This window comes from Rhinatrema bivittatum, chromosome 6 (assembly GCF_901001135.1).
Source record: "Rhinatrema bivittatum chromosome 6, aRhiBiv1.1, whole genome shotgun sequence".
Taxonomy (NCBI): Eukaryota; Metazoa; Chordata; class Amphibia; order Gymnophiona; family Rhinatrematidae; genus Rhinatrema; species Rhinatrema bivittatum.
Window position 1 is genome coordinate 169,679,141 of NC_042620.1, and position 6,712 is coordinate 169,685,852.

At 42.2% G+C, this 6,712-nt stretch overlaps 1 long non-coding RNA gene across 1 annotated transcript in view; it reads right to left on the reverse strand.

The window, feature by feature from the left end:
* Positions 1–6,280, reverse strand: part of LOC115093285 — a 29,480-nt gene extending 23,200 nt beyond the window's left edge. The window contains exon 1 of the long non-coding RNA XR_003857265.1: positions 6,198–6,280. This is a non-coding gene — a long non-coding RNA (uncharacterized LOC115093285). The remainder of the gene's footprint in view (positions 1–6,197) is intronic.
* Between the last annotated feature and the right edge of the window lie 432 nt (positions 6,281–6,712).

A 6,712-nucleotide genomic window follows, 5' to 3' on the forward strand; every position in this document is an offset into this window, starting at 1 on the left:
ATAAGATGTGTAGTACTAAAAAGGGCCACTTCATGTATGTCCCTGGTCTCCCTGCACTATGTTATATCTAATGGAGAAGCAGACCATATTTTTCTATGGACTACATCTATGCTTATGGAAAAGCAGCATTCACCTGAACCTCTAGCCAGCTGATCCCCTCTTTCATCCTGTACAGTCTCTAGTATAACCACCATTTCCAGATTACTTCCTCCTCTCCAGCATAGTTGCTTTCTCAACCTTTGCATACACTGGCTTATACCTTCTTATATCCCCCTGCTCTTTTACCTAACTCACCTCCTTTCTTCCTCCCTGCTCTACCTTTGCAGTATGTTTAAATATATGTATATATGTTTCCTTGTTATGCTGCTACCCTAAGTCATCTCATTGATATTGCACAATTTGGGTGCTCTATATGTTGTAGAGCTCTCCCTCTTGATTGGTTATCTTTTGAATGATTCTGAGCTCTTTATTGAATCTTTTATGTTTTGTTTTGTCTCTCTGTTTTCTCTTGCCTGCTTTCATTAGTCCTTTGCTGCTAGGAATGCCTGGGACAGTTTGCTTCCTTTAATTTCCTTCAGTTGGAACTAGGCTTTCTGCATGCTAGCAGTTCCTCCCGATCCTTGTCTCTAGCAGAAGCATTGCTTTTTACTATTCACATTCTACAGCTTCTATCTCAGTTCCAGTTGCCTCCTTTGAACTGTTGAGTTTCCAGACAGAACTTATCACAGCTGTGACAGTTTCTCCTTTCTGTCTGACTACTCTTGATGCCTTCTCATTCTGTGAATGTTGAACTGTTCATCATTCAAATAAAGTGTTTAGTATTCAAGGACTGAGTATCCTCTGGTTTTTGAAACAGAGAATAATGTTTAACTGTCGCATAGGCACTCAAACTAAGAAACAAGAGCTGGGGAGGAGAGGGAGGAAGGACTGAGTGCTGGAGAGGAAAGATCCTCTTTTGTTTTCTGTCAATTTGAAGCGCTACCTGAAAGTTGGAGGTGAGAGCCCTGGACTGTGGGCGGGACCCAGAAGTGACATCAGCGGGAGGCACCCCGCGGGACTGACATAAAATTGAGCGCCTTGCGGTGCCCAGTCGGGAGGAGAGGGAGGAAGGACTGAGTGCTGGAGAGGAAAGACCATCTTTTGTTTTCTGCCAATTTGAAGCGTTACCTGAAGGTTGGAGGTGAGAGCCCCAGACTGTGGGCGGGACCCGGAAGTAACGTCAACGGGAGACGCTCTGCGGGACTGACATAAAATCGAGTGCCCTGAGGCGCGTAGCCACCAGCACATAATCGAAGCCGCGTGCCAAAGGGATGCGCCCGTGGGTAAGAAAAATAATATGGGTTGAAAACATAAATAAAAAAACTATACTTCATCACCTACATCTCCACAGTCAAAAAGAATTGGACCAATGGACTCCCACATAGAATGCGGGAGACTATTGAGGGGGAATAGCAGAGGGAAACTCCTCTTTAGGAGTCTCCCTGAGCCCCAAGTCCTCACAACCCTCCTTGTATCCTATAATGGAAGGTCCTTTGGGGGAAGGTAATAGTATAGTATCCCATTTGAATGAAATCCACTATGATAGTGATGGTGACCACACAGAGGGAAACATACAAGAAGGTGCAATAACTATGGGTAGCGAGGCCACTGCGAGAAACATCACTGTTCCATGTCCAGCAGTCCTTGAACTATATAGCATAGTAGAAGAAAGTTTTGTTGAACCTGAAAATGTATCAATGTTGGATCTATGAAGATTGATAACAAATCTAGACAAGAAATTGTCTGGTACTGTTTCTAAAGTTTATACTTTTTCTGTAGAAACAAGGGAGAAATTTGAGGACCTAGATAAAAGGACTGATAAAGTGAGCAGGCAGTGGCAAATTTGAACCCAATGATAAAAAATGTGCAAGCTACCAATGTATCTTTTATTAAAGATAATTTGGTACTACACACTAGAATCAAACAAATAGAGAATGAAATGAGATCTCACAATTTACGACTATTAAATTTTCCAATATCTAGATTAATGTCAGATTTTGAACTATTCAAGAAGTATGTAGTTGGAATTCTGTCCTATGATTGTCAGAGTATTCCAATGATTTCTAAAATGTATTATTTACCCCAAAGAAAAATGCTGCAGGTAGCAGAAGGGGGGGGGGGGGGGGTTTGACATACTAGAAAAGCCCTGGAGTGTCAACTTTCCTAGAGGACTCATTAGATAATATAGCATCCCGAGCTACTTTGCTTGTTACCTTTTCATTAAAAAAAGATAAAGATCTGTTCTTTAGTAAATATTTTCAAAATAAAAACTTTGACTTCTGTGGTCAAAAGATTCAGATCTTCCCGGATGTATCCCATGCTACTCAAGCAAGGTAGAAACAATTTTTAACTTTAAAGCAAGCAGCTTTGGATATAGGTGCTACTTATTTTTCTAATTTCCGTGTAAGTGCCAGATTACCTATGAAACAAATAAATTTGTTTTGTTAGACCCTTCACAACTACAGCATTTTATTTGGGATAAGACTCAAAATTTTTAGACAGGTTAAGGAAATGGGTTGTGTTAAGAAAAGACATGCACTTAAACCATACTCTTTTTCCTTCCCTAGATGTGGGCTAGATCAGATGTTTTGAGTTTTGAGAAATTACCTATTGAAATATATGATTGTTCCTTTTTTATTTTTGAATATCTGAATACATGATTGTATCATTTGTTTGTAAATGTTATAATTGAATAAACATTAAAAGAAAAAAAAAAGAAAAGAAATGAGAGCTGTGGCAGTACATTCGCAGTCAGACTTTTTCACTTTCCCCATCAGATCCATTCTACCCCAAAGCCATCTTATAACCTCTAATTATTCAATCTCATCCCTTCCATCTCACTCATCTATTATACCTTCCTCACTCTCATCCTCCATCCCTTTTCTGTCACCTTCCTTCTCCCTTCCAACCCTTCTCTAACATCTCCCAGTTGGTCCACAATCCACCCCCTAGCTCCTCTCACATATTCAATCAATCTTTTATATCCCTTCTCTGCAGCTGATGTAACCCAAAAGCCTCTCTGGCATATGATTCCTCCCCTCTAACAGCCTCTTATATGAATGTGACCCTTTCCTGTATCTCCAGGGCCACAGTTAGAAAATTTTTGGTGAGAAAGGATGGCAGGCTAATAATCAGAGCTATTTGTATTGTATACTATAGAGAGGTTCTGTATTGGTGAGTAGAGAGGATCCATGGCTATATCCAGCAGCCCTTGCTCAGTCAGCTTTCTTCTTTTATCAAGGCTGATACAAATACTGATGGTGATCTATAAATGTCAGCAGCATTACTAAATAAACTTGGCATTGGGTCTATGAGCCATTGCAGGCTCACTGATTCTGCTGTGACCACAATCATTCCTTTGGCAACGCTTCCTATTACAAAATAGTATGGTTCTTTGCATTCCCTTAATGTACCTAGATGTGGTGTCCTACCACTAGCCTCTAAATTACACCAGAACAAGGACAATTCATGAACAGCTATGATACCCATTTTTGTGAGGGAGCTAGTAGGCCAGTCCAGTCAGTTGGAATATTACTTTCAGATAAATGATAATTTAAAAGAGATAACTCTGGGACTACAGATAGCACACAGCTTTGGGGAGAAAATGGAACAGCATGACTGGCCCAAATCTCTCCCTTCTGGAAGAAAGAAAATGATTTACTCCTCTATACAGGCAAACATTCAATATATATATTACATGTCCCTGAGGAAGTTTTCTCTCGTTATTGAACCTTTACTATAAGTGTAAATAATAGTTAAGGTCTTCATTTGTTATCTATACCTAATTTTTCATTCTTTCAGTACAAAAATTTAGCAACACATGTGCATTGATAATGGCGCCGGCTGAAGACAACACGATTCAATTGCAGAAGGCCGTTCCGGACCGCTGCCGTTCCGGACCGCCGCTGGACCCCCAGGTAATTTAAGGCATTTGGGGGGGGGGGGTTCGGGAGGGTGGGGGATTTAATTTAAAGGGTCGGGGGTGGGTTTTAGGGGGTTTTAGTGTGCCGGCTCACGATTTTCACGATTTTCACGATACTTTAAACACCCAAACGGCAACAATACGATTCCCTCCCCCTCCCAGCCGAAATCGATCGTTAAGACGATCGAGGACACGATTCACATCTCTACTACCAACTCAAGTCTTTAGTTGAAAACATAGAAACATATCTGCTTGGAGGTCACAGTAGCAGCAATAGTGAACACTAAATTTTGCATAATACCCACATCACAGATAAGCATGCATATGTATTATGCATGTGTAAATGTACATATTAAGATAGCAACTTTCAAACCTGCATGCAGGAGTACTGTGGTGCATGTGTATTGGCATGATTCTAGATAGGCGACCATATTATAACGTGTGCGCACATTATAAAATAGCCTGGTCATGCGCTCATGTGTGCCAAACTTTAAGTGGGCGTGTGCATAAGTGTGCAAATCCTAATTCTACCATGTAAGGCAGGGTATTTCATAATGGGCTCGCATCCACACCATTGTCAGTTTCACCAATTTCTCTACCAATTTGATCAACAGCTTGGTCCTCTAAATATCCTATGTTTGATAGTGTGTACTCTGCTCCAGTTAATCCAGACACTTTAAACCTGGCGGAACTGGCATATTTCTTTTATTTTACAAGTTACACCTCCTCCATAGCAGAAGTAAAATTATGCGGCAGTGGCTCGGGATGTACACTGTGGTGCAAAAGTATGTACATGCACATCTCTTGGCCACATTCCAAAATGGCTACACCCCACCTAAACCATGTCCACACCATGCCCCCTTTTGAAATCAATTGAGATGTGCATGCAGAGGAAGCTTTGCACACATCTAGGTGGCTGTTAAAATTTGGTGGGAGGGTGGGAGCTTGACTTGTGAATGCACCTCCTGGTTTTGGCATGTGCTGGGCTTTTAAAATTCACCTTTAAGCGTGAGCACAACATACTCATGCAATTTATGCGTGTTATATATTGTGTATGCATATACATGCACTCTTTATAAAATTAACGCTCATGTACATGCTAATCCATATATAAGCACTTTTTTTAAGTTATACTCTCTGGGGTAGATTTTTAAAAAATGCGCGTTCGCGTACTTTTGTTGGCGCACCAGTCGCAAACAAAAGTACGCTGGATTTTAGTAGATACGCGTGGCCTCGGAGGGAACTCTCTTTCGCCCTCCCCTCACCTTCCCCTCCCTTCCTCTACCTAACCCACCCCCCCGGCCCTATCTAAACCCCCCCCTACCTTTGTCCGGGGATTTACGCCTCCCGGAGGGAGAAGTAAATCCCCGCGCGCCAGCGGGCCGCTGGTGCGCCGAGATGCAACCCGGGGGCGGTTCCAGAGGGTGCGGCCACGCCCCCGGACTGCCCCGGGCCGAAACCACGCCCCCGACCCGCCCCCGAAATGCCGCATCCCGCCCCCAAAACGCGATCGGCCCCGCCCCGACACGCCCCCGACAAAAAACCCCGGGACTTACGCGAGTCCCGGGGCTCTGCGCGCGCCGGCAGGCCTATGGAAAATAGGCGCGCAAGGCCCTGCTCGCGTAAATCCGGGCGGATTTACGCGAGCAGGGCTTTTAAAATCCGCCCCTCTAGTTTTAGCAAATAAATAACAATAAACAGGCTACAATATATGGACCAATCAAGCCATATGTTAGGAGTGGCTAATTCTGGTGCTCAAGAGCGCTAAACCAGTCTGATTTTTTGGATATCCGCAATGAATACGCATGAGAGATTTGCATGCACTACCTCCATTGTATGCAAAAATATCTTATGTATATTTAGTGTGGGTATCCTGAAAATCAGGCCTGTTTGTGTCTTTTGAGGACTGGGGTTGGCCACCCCTGCCATATATTGTAGAATGTGTTGCTATGGTCACCCATACATCTTTTCCTTAACTCAGATAAACAGAGATGCTCAAAGATTTTATCTAACTGACAAGGAACAGGAATTCAGGTTTCTGATGTGCTAACATTTTCCAGTGCAAGATAAATCACTATTGCAGTCATATACTAATCTTTCTAAAAATGCCAGACTTCAGTTATTGTGAAATGGTTAGTAATTTACTTCAAAAGATGCATCTGATAAGATAAAGAACATTTTACAAGAGGAAAACGAAGTTCTAAGTAATAGTAATGTATCCGTATCATTAAATTACCTGAACTGGAGAGGATCTTTGAGATACATATTCTTTGAGTAGGGTCAAAGGTGGAGAGTGGCCTTGGAGTCCATTTACTTCAGTTTCATTTGTCTGCTAAGAAAGTTTTTTATTTTTTTAAATCAGTGCAACTTTCAGCTTGATATAAGTCTCTTACTTGATAAATAAAGATAATTAAATATGCCCTCTTTATGAGTGTACAGAAAATAACTGATGTGAACTCATAAACCAACAACACAGGGGCCAATTTTTAGTCAAGTCTGAAAGCCTAATCTGGGCAGCCAAATTTTGGGTGCCTAGATTTAGGTGAAATATCAGCCAAATATAGGCACCTAGATTTTTGGCTGAACATTCACCTAAATCTCAGCAGCATCATTGTCAGAGCAATGCTGGATGACAAGTGGAGAAGAGGGCATCCTTTATCCTCCTCCTGGCTCAGCATCCACAGATTTGAGGGAACCTTTTGGGGGTGGTCAGTGAGAGTCAGAGTTGAGGGAATTGATGGTTGATGTGGG